General features: G+C 41.4%; 1 long non-coding RNA gene across 2 annotated transcripts; it reads left to right on the top strand.

Moving 5' to 3' along the window:
• The first annotated feature begins 9 nt into the window (after positions 1-9).
• On the top strand, positions 10-8,311 carry LOC132657798 (uncharacterized). 2 transcript variants are annotated; one of them, XR_009596470.1, is made up of 3 exons: positions 10-184; positions 1,736-1,992; positions 3,046-8,311. It is a non-coding gene; the product is annotated as an uncharacterized LOC132657798 (long non-coding RNA). The 2 variants fall into 2 exon arrangements; XR_009596469.1 differs by having other exon boundaries at positions 10-1,992.
• Positions 8,312-9,013: the final 702 nt, after the last annotated feature.

Below are 9,013 nucleotides of genomic sequence, written 5' to 3'. Positions count from 1 at the left end.
CATTGGCTCAACGCTGGTGTCGCTCTGCCTAGGCGCTTCCAGGTAGTGTGGTCTGGGTGCTCTGGAGACCCCAGGAAAGGGTGTTTGCCATCCTTAACTTCCAGAGCATTTCCTGTCAGCTAGCGGGAAGAATGCGAGGAAATGGTTCTCCTCCCCAGAGGGAGGAGCTTTACTCCTTAAAGACGTGAGTAGACATTAATTTAGACTCCTCCCAAGCTCATCCTGCTCTCAGAGGACAAGTCTATTATTTTAGACTTTTCCAGATTCTGTTACTGTGGGCAGACAACGTTGCCCACATTCCCGATCCCATTCCAGTTCTAAAAGAAACAAAGCCACAGCCACTGCTGCTGTTCCCCAAAGGTGTTCCCGGAGGGGAAATCAGGATGCAGACAGGCAGGAAGCATTCTGTGCCTGGGACAATGACCCTTAATAGTTAAGATGCATATCTAAGGACTACTGTTAAGAAGCCCAGATTCTTGCATCCTCTCAAACACGGAAGAAAAGCACTAAAATCATCAACTTGAGTTGCCTGTTCTTTGTGATTATCAGTGATCCTTTAATGGTCAACTGCCTGTTTTTTCCAGCAAAAAAAAAAAAAAAAACCACCTTCTCTATATCCCAGCTTTCCCCTTACCTCTATGGAGCAGTTCCTCAGAGCTGTGTGAGAGATTGTTACTAGAGTTAAAATTCTGAGTAACAGCCCTGAATAGAACAACTTGCAACTTTTAGGTCGTGTCTTCTGCTTCAATCCACAACTGAGGTATGAGGGACATGATTCAGTAGAGCCATTCAGGCATAAATGAGTCTATGCGTTGCTAGAAAATTGGTTATTGCTCTCAAATGTTTGTAGCCTGAAGCATTAGAGTCACTTTTGTGAGTTTCAGTGTGAATCACTAGGAACAATAGAAAAGATCCCTTTCAGGTCCCAACTGGCAAGAAAAAAAAAAATCAACTGGGTAAATTTAAAAAGTTTAATTGTCTTTATTGATTGATTCACAAATTAAGCATCAACCCTTCTAGTGAGCAACCGGGAATTCTGAAGGCTACAGAGAGGAAAACGTTTTTTAAAGTAGGAAAAGGAATTCATTAATAAATAGGATGCTTTCAGGCTTAGATAACCTACCTATGGAGAATGGAAGGGGTCTAGGTGCGAGATTACCTCGTCTTCCTTTGAGGGGAATGGAGAGGGCCTCATGTGACATACTACCTCATTGGTAACAACCAGAAAATTATTTCTTTTTCCAAACTTTAAACTTTTTATTTTGTTTTAGGGTGTAACTGATTAACAATGTTGTGGTAGTTTCAGGTGAACAGGGAAGGGACTCAGCCATTCATATGTGTCAGGGGAAGCACACTGATCGGAACCGCCCACCCTGGCCAGGCACCTTAGTAACCATTTGCATGAGTTATTTTATGACTGGAGACCCTGATAAGGAATACGGAACTAATAAGCCACCACCAATCGTAAGAGTTCGGGAAAGGGCTAAAGGAGACACTGTGTGTCTGTCCACTTCCCAGAATCCCTCTCGCTAGCGTCCATCTTGGCTGAGCCATGCGTGCGCCACCAGGAAAGACTCTGAATTAGGGTGATTGGCCAAAGACCACCCGGAAACGAATCCCATCACCATAAAACCCGAGACTGCGAGCCACGCGGCAGAGCAGTTCTCCTGGGTTCCCTTACCCTCCTGCTCTCCACCTGGGTGCCCTTTCCCAATAAAATCTCTTGCTTTGTCAGCACATGTGTCTCCTCAGACAATTCATCTCTGAACGTTAGACAAGAGCCCAGTTTCGGGCCCTGGAAGGGGTCCGCCTTCCTGCAATAAATGGTGACCCTGGCGGGGACTCTTTTTCGCTGAGACTGACATCCTAACTACTCGGGGCACTCGGGGGCCAACTTGCCTGTCAATGGACCAGACCCAGTGGCCGCAACTGGGACCATTTCGTCCTTGGTCTCCTCCTGATATGGACAACTGGCCAGAGTGCCCCAACCGGGTAAGGAACAAGAGACTTTATTGACCTCTCTCCCCTTCCCTCTCTCTCTCCTCTCCTTAACCCTTCCTATCCTTCCCCATTTTTCTAGTCTCCTGGTCCTGGACACAGGAAGGAATCTGGTTGAAGGGCCCTCAGCCTGAGCTGAGGATTGGAGACTGATCACCTCCTCTTGGCAGAGTACTCGAATTCTGGTTCTGGTCTGGTCTGATTTCTGGTAGGGCCGAGTTCCAGTCCTCCCTTCTCTGGAGGCCCAGGGTAAAGTCCCATAATGCCTGGGTATCTGCAGGTGGCAGGAGACGTCTGTAAGGCCACCCCTTTTGCCCCTGTCTCCCGCCTCCTCCCCCTTCTTTCAACCTGGTTTCCTTTCCTCCCTTTGAAATCTTTGATGTTAGTACTTGGATCTGAAGTTCTGTGTCTCTATAGGAGGTTTTCTGAGAGACTGTATTCTTGTATTTAAGGGAGTTTCTGATGAGGACTGCCAGGTTTATGTGTGTGTCTTTTAACTCTGTGTTCTGTGTTGTGATTTTTGATGGCCATTTTGCTTTGTCTGGCCACCATTTGGTTTAGACCTGCCACCATTTTGTTAGAACTTGATTTTCTTTCCCTGTTCCTTGAGACCAGGGCTCTCAGGAACGCTTATCTAGACCATCTCTAACTCCTGAGACTGAGGGAAAAAGACTTAAAAATTTTTATTTATTTCAACTTTTTAAAAATAAACTAGTAAATTTAATATTGTTATATCTAATTCATGACTAAACTTAGAAAATGAAGCTAGATCTTGCACTGTGTCTGTCTGAGTATGTCTTGGTATGTCTTTGTCTCTGGGTAATATTTTTGAGGTTAATTTGTAAATGAGCTCTATTTATTTGACTTAAAAAAAGGTAAGCGCTTACAAATAAAATAATTCTAAATTAAACAATAAATTCCAGGTTCATGTGAACTGGGAAATATTCAGTATTAAATACCTGATATTAATGTTTGTTTGTTGACCTATCTAATATAGACATGTCTTAGAGTAATTAACATTAAGTAGAATATTTTCATTGTACCTAGGTTTCAGTTCAGTTCAGTTCAGTTCAGTCGCTCAGTCGTGTCCGACTCTTTGTGACCCCATGAATCACAGCATGCCAGGCCTCCCTGTCCATCACCATCTCCCGGAGTTCACTCAGACTCACATCCATCGAGTCTGTGATGCCATCCAGCCATATTATATTATATCTGTTACAAGTTTGTCAACAAGGAAATTACCTCGAGTGAAGAAACTTCTAAAAAATGTAAATAAGTTATGAGCTTTTATATAAACTCTATTAAGAATAATTATTCTTTAGGAATACCTGTCTAAAATAGTCTCTCCAGATTGGTGTAACTTAAATTTCTAAGGGTTGTGCCAAGTGTGCAAAGTGTTGGAAGTCTATTGAATAGTTAGGTCATTTCCAAATAAAATAAGATTTTGAAACATTTACTACTAAACACTAATTTCCTTTTACAGTGAAACTAAAGAGATTTGGGACTATACATGAATAATGTTTGGCGCCTTCCTAAAATATTCTAAGAAAGCAAGGGTTTTAGAAATTATCGCTGGTATTTATGCTCACCCATCTATAAAATGCTAATATAAAAGTTAGTTCCTGGTTGCTAAAGGAAAGTAGGAAGTGTGTTTTCAGCAAAAAAAAAAAAAAAAGAAAGAAAGAAAGAAAGAAAGAAAGGAAAAGGTATGAAAAAATACTAAAAAGAGTTATGCATGATCAGGATTTTCTAAAACTGGATTTCAGTTAGATAAATGGATTTTGTTAGAAATGACACAGCCATAAGAAAACTGGTTAGAGCCAACTAGGTCCAAGACGGTGGAGCCGACTTTCACTAGACCTTCAGCCTTGGTATTCAGGCCTATTGTGACATATCAGCAGGCTAAGTGATACACCCACCAACATTGACTAAATGTGACCAAATGTTCTAAACCCTTTTAATTGATCATTTTGATAAAACATCCTAAATAGAATTCTTTTGAAGTTTTTTTGACCTCTAGCTAACTTTTGGGTGCTTCAGAGGGCCCCTGAAACATCCCAAAGAGAGATATTAAACTGTGTTTATTTGGTTGGTTAAATTACATGGAAAAGATTATCAAATGAGTAATAAACCCGCTCATGTTATAATGTATGGTAAAATTACTAATACAGATATCCTAGAAATTATATGGAGTTCTTAACATTCTGATATGTCCTGGTATTCTAATGGAAAACCTGACTTCACAAAAGTTAACAAAAGGACTGAATGAACCAGCGAATAAGCTTACAACTTTTATGGTTTCTATCTGAAAAATTACGGGTTTGAATCTTATGTTTTCAGGGAGTAGGGAAAACCTTCCTCTCAAACTAATTATGGCAATACTTTGGTAAAATTAAACGTTATAAACAAAACAATTATATTTTCTCTCTGACTCCTCCAAAAATGGGAAATTCTTAGGTTTCTAGTAAGTTTATCAAATGAGTTAGGAAGGTTATCTCACAGGTACAAAAATCTCAAGAAATGTTTGAGACCTTAAAAAGGGAAGAATTCACCTAGATTTGTTAGGCAAAATCTGTAATAAGCCTTTGGTGTGAGTTTCCCAGCCCTGGTTTATTTTAAAAGTTCAGTGAGACTCTATAAATGTTTCAACAAAATAAAAATTCTATAATCAATTATGGTTATATAAATCATCAGACCAAAATAAGTGAGAACAGACTTATTTTGCGAACAAACTAGCCTTAATTTGGTTATGTTCGATAAAAATGAGGGTAACTTAAGGGAGAAAAAGATATTTCAAAAAATGTTAAATCCCAATTTGTTGATGGAGGTCTGCATCTAGTAAGACTCATCTCTTAGATATGTGATATTAATGTAAAATTTAATTGAATCCTTAAAGTTTGTTTCTGAAGCTTATCTCAGTAATCTATCTTTGGATGAAGATCAGATGCCTCATGACCTGCAACCAGGACTAGAATAAGACATAATTTAAGGGACTGCCTCCAACCTGGATGGAAGGACTTTTTTATCAGGTACTCTTAACTAGCTCATGCACAATGAAACTGAAGGGAAATTAACTCTTAGATTAATTCCCACTTCCAAAGGCCCCTACACTGGATTGGTCTATAGAGAAGACAGCTGACCTGATCTCACCTTAAAATAATGCTCAAGCAGGAGAAACTACACTACACCAGGATGAGAAGACGACGACATCGGAGGTAGACAGCTTCCCCAAGATGCTGGGCCTGATTCGTATGATCATTTATGTTTTCTTGACTTCTTAGACCTTTGCATATAAATCAAATGCTTTTCTATCATAGGCCTGATTCTATGCTAGTTTTAGAATTCAATTCAGTTGTTGGGTTTGTGGTCAATTACCTGTGTCTATTTCTGGGTTACTTTGGTAAATTTCTCTACTACAAGACTCTAACTGGTTGGCCCTGAGAAAATTCACTTAAAAAAATATATATATATATATATATATATATAGTCATATTCAGGTCACTGTGATATTACTAGATGGGATCCCCTCATCGGGCCAATTAATAATGCCTGCTCTGACTCTGGCCATAAATTTGAGCTTTTTTCTATTACTCAAGCTCAATCAGAGCAAAAAGAAAGGTTTCAGCAAAAGAGGAAAACATCTCCCACAATTATGGGATGGATTTATATAGATAACACCAGGCTATGGGAATTTAGGTTTAAAGTCTCCTCTGTGTTGGAAACAATTAAATCATACTAAGAACAATCAGTCTAGTAACATTAGAAAACTGGGTTATGTGCCTTATAGACGGTGCCAATATATAATTTCCCTGGAAGATAAAGATTCTATAGAGCCGACTAAGTCAGATGACCTGAGATATACTGGGCTACATCTAATGGAAACTTTTAACTTAAGTCTTACTTGTGACTTTACTAATACTGCTGGCTATGTTATTTGTATTTCACCTGTTTTACAAAATTGCTGTTTCTTACACTGTCAAATGTGTGTGTGAGGCCTCTAATAGAATAATATATTGTCCCATATGAGATCGATGATGGTAACAGTGTAACTCTAGATATGGGAAGAAGCAACAAGAGGGAATGTTTCCCTGGACCAAGAGGCTGGTAAGACAGGTGGTCCAGAGAATTTTGGATACTGTTTTATGGCCTAGTCCAGTAACAGCACATTGAGTGGCCTGTCAACAAAATTTTTGCCAAACCTGAGAATGGACATTCTCAGCACCATGGGATAAAATGGTCATGAAGTGCCCCCCCTCAAAATCATGGTCAAGTTTATGAGCAAAAAGGGCTCTGCCAACTGAAGACTGACACTTGCCATCTACATCTACAAAGATTAAATCATGGCCACTGCAACTGCTGACTTTCAGCGCCCCTGAAAGTTCAGGGTGAAAATCAGGAATAAGGCACTCTGTGCTCTGGGAAAAACTGGCAGAATAGGCCTTCAGATAGTTAGATCTTTTCAGGAGAAGGTTCAATTAAAAGTCAAAATAGAGTAGCTATGGTTCGGACATCCTGGGAAATAACTAGGTGATACTATGGGTGTAATTTCAAATTAGACATTGTATTGCTAAACACTTCAGTTTTCTGAGTTGTGTCAGGCTTAAATGCCACCATTCTCAAAACAGTGTCTGCTGGAAGCTAGTAACTGCAACCTTACTTTTTATAAAACTAGGTAACTGGCTACCTGGCTACGAGTCTCCCCAAAGTGCCAGGTCCAGACTGGGTTTCAGGCCTATTCTTCTAAAAAGAAATGAGATTTATTTTGTCTACTAAATTCCAGTTATCACTCCTCCAACTACTTCTAATTGGGTCTGTTACACCAAAATGGCAGACCAAGGGATTGAGATTTTAATCCTACAAGACTCAGATCTAGAACTTGGAACTCAGAGATACTTCCAATTCAGTGTCTATACTCCAAGCTGGGGCAGTCCTATGCTCCATATTGACAGGAAGTTATGACAGTCATAGTTGGTTCCCTAAATTAAAACTGAGTAGAACTCTGTTGGAGAAGGCAATGGCACCCCACACCAGTACTCTTGCCTGGAAAATCCCATGGATGGAGGAGCCTGGTTGGCTGCAGTCCATGGGGTCGCTAAGAGTCAAACACGACTGAGCGACTTCACTTTCACTTTCATGCATTGGAGAAGGAAATGGCAACCCACTCCAGTGTTCTTGCCTGGAGAATCCCAGGGACGGGGGAGCCTGGTGGGCTGCCGTCTATGGGGTTGCACAGAGTCGGACACGACTGAAGAGACTTAGCAGCAGCAGCAGCAGCAGAACTCTGTGGGGCTCTGGAGTAGAGATCTGTTCTGTGTTCTCCACTGCTTATCTGTAGGATATAGGCTTCATTCAGCATCCTTGACCTTCCCTGATTCAAACAATTGCTAATCAGGGAAGGGAGGGGATACAGAAACAGGAGAAACAATCAAAGGTTGGTTCGGCCTCAAGACAGGGTCCTGGTTCCAACTCAAAAAAATATGCATAACAATGTCTTTGAGCCCCCACCCATGTGGAGGATGGTAACTTCAGACTGAACGCAAGATTCCTGGAGCACAGCTCTGTTGCCTCACCACCAACCAATCAAAAATGGTCACAAACCCTGGAACCCTCACCCCAAATGTTGCCTTCTGATTCTGGGGACCAGAGACGACCATCCTGTTAGGTCTCCTGTTTGGCCCCTGTCTATTCCATCTCTGAGAGGAGCCCACAGTTTCAAACTAAATTGCTGTTATTACAAGGGTGAATGCTGGTTTCAGGCAAAACAAAACAAAACAAAACCTTGACTTAGATCTTGTAGAGAGAGACTTCTGCTCTGCTAGGCAGGTGTACACCCATGCACAGCAGGAAGAAATTACAGAAGAAAGAGACCTCCACCCCAATTCCCAAGAAGTATCTTGAGTATGAAGTCTCTCAGGGAGGAGTTGTTAGGGGAAGCACACTGATTGTAACTTCCCATCCTGGCCATGCACCTTAGTAACCATTTGCATGAGTTTTATAACAGGAGATCCTCATCAGGAATACGGAACTAATTAGCCACCACCAATCGGAAGAGTTCGGGAAAGGGCTAAAGGAGACACTGCGTGTCTGTCCACTTCCCAGAAGCCCTCTCACTAGCATCCATCTTGGCACTAGCGATAAGTGCACCACCAGGAAAGACTCTGAATTATGATTGGCCAAAGACTACCCGGAAATTAATCCCATCACCATAAAACCCAAGACTGCAAGCCACGCAGCAGAGCAGTTCTCCTGGGTTCCCTTACCCTACTGCTCTCCACCCGGGTGCCCTATCCCAATAAAATCTCTTGCTTGGTCAGCACGTGTCTCCTCGGACAATTCTTTTCCAAGTGTTAGACAAGAGCCCGCTCTTGGGGCCCTGTAGGGGGGCATCCTCCTTCCTACAATTCCATTCTCACACTGTTTCCTGTGGCCAGGGTGCCTGAGCTTCCTGTCAGTAGCGTGAATCCACTCTGTGCTTACTCCCTCAGTCTTGTCCGACTCTGCAACCCTTTGGACTGTAGCCTGCCAGCTTCCTCTGTCCATGGGATTTTTCAAGCAAGAATACTGGAGTGAGTTACCATTTCCTCTTCCAAGGGATCTTCTCCACCCAGGGATCGAACCTGGGTCTTCTGGGTCTTTTGCATTGCAGGTATATTTTTTAACCGCTGAGCCATCAGGGAAGCCCAAACCTCTTCTATAGCTGCAGAATTTTAGAACAGTGGTTGCAAAAGTTTATTAGTGCACATTTGTTATCTTAATTTAAAAAGCTTAATTTGAAGAAAAAATGGAAGGACCTTGAACTTACCTCCTCTCAGGAACACACAAAAATCACAACTAACTGCTGAACAACTATGGATTAAAAAAACTGCAACCTACAGAAAAAGATCTAGAGCTAAAGGCATAAAGAAGAAACCACAATGAGATGTAATTATATTCCAATTAAATTTTAAAAAATTGACGTGTAGGGATTTCCCTGGCAGTGGTTAAGACTCTGTGCTTTCATTCCCAGGAGACAAGA

This window comes from Ovis aries, chromosome 14 (assembly GCF_016772045.2).
Source record: "Ovis aries strain OAR_USU_Benz2616 breed Rambouillet chromosome 14, ARS-UI_Ramb_v3.0, whole genome shotgun sequence".
Lineage (NCBI taxonomy): Eukaryota > Metazoa > Chordata > Mammalia > Artiodactyla > Bovidae > Ovis > Ovis aries.
This window is presented reverse-complemented; position numbering and strand designations above follow the sequence as displayed.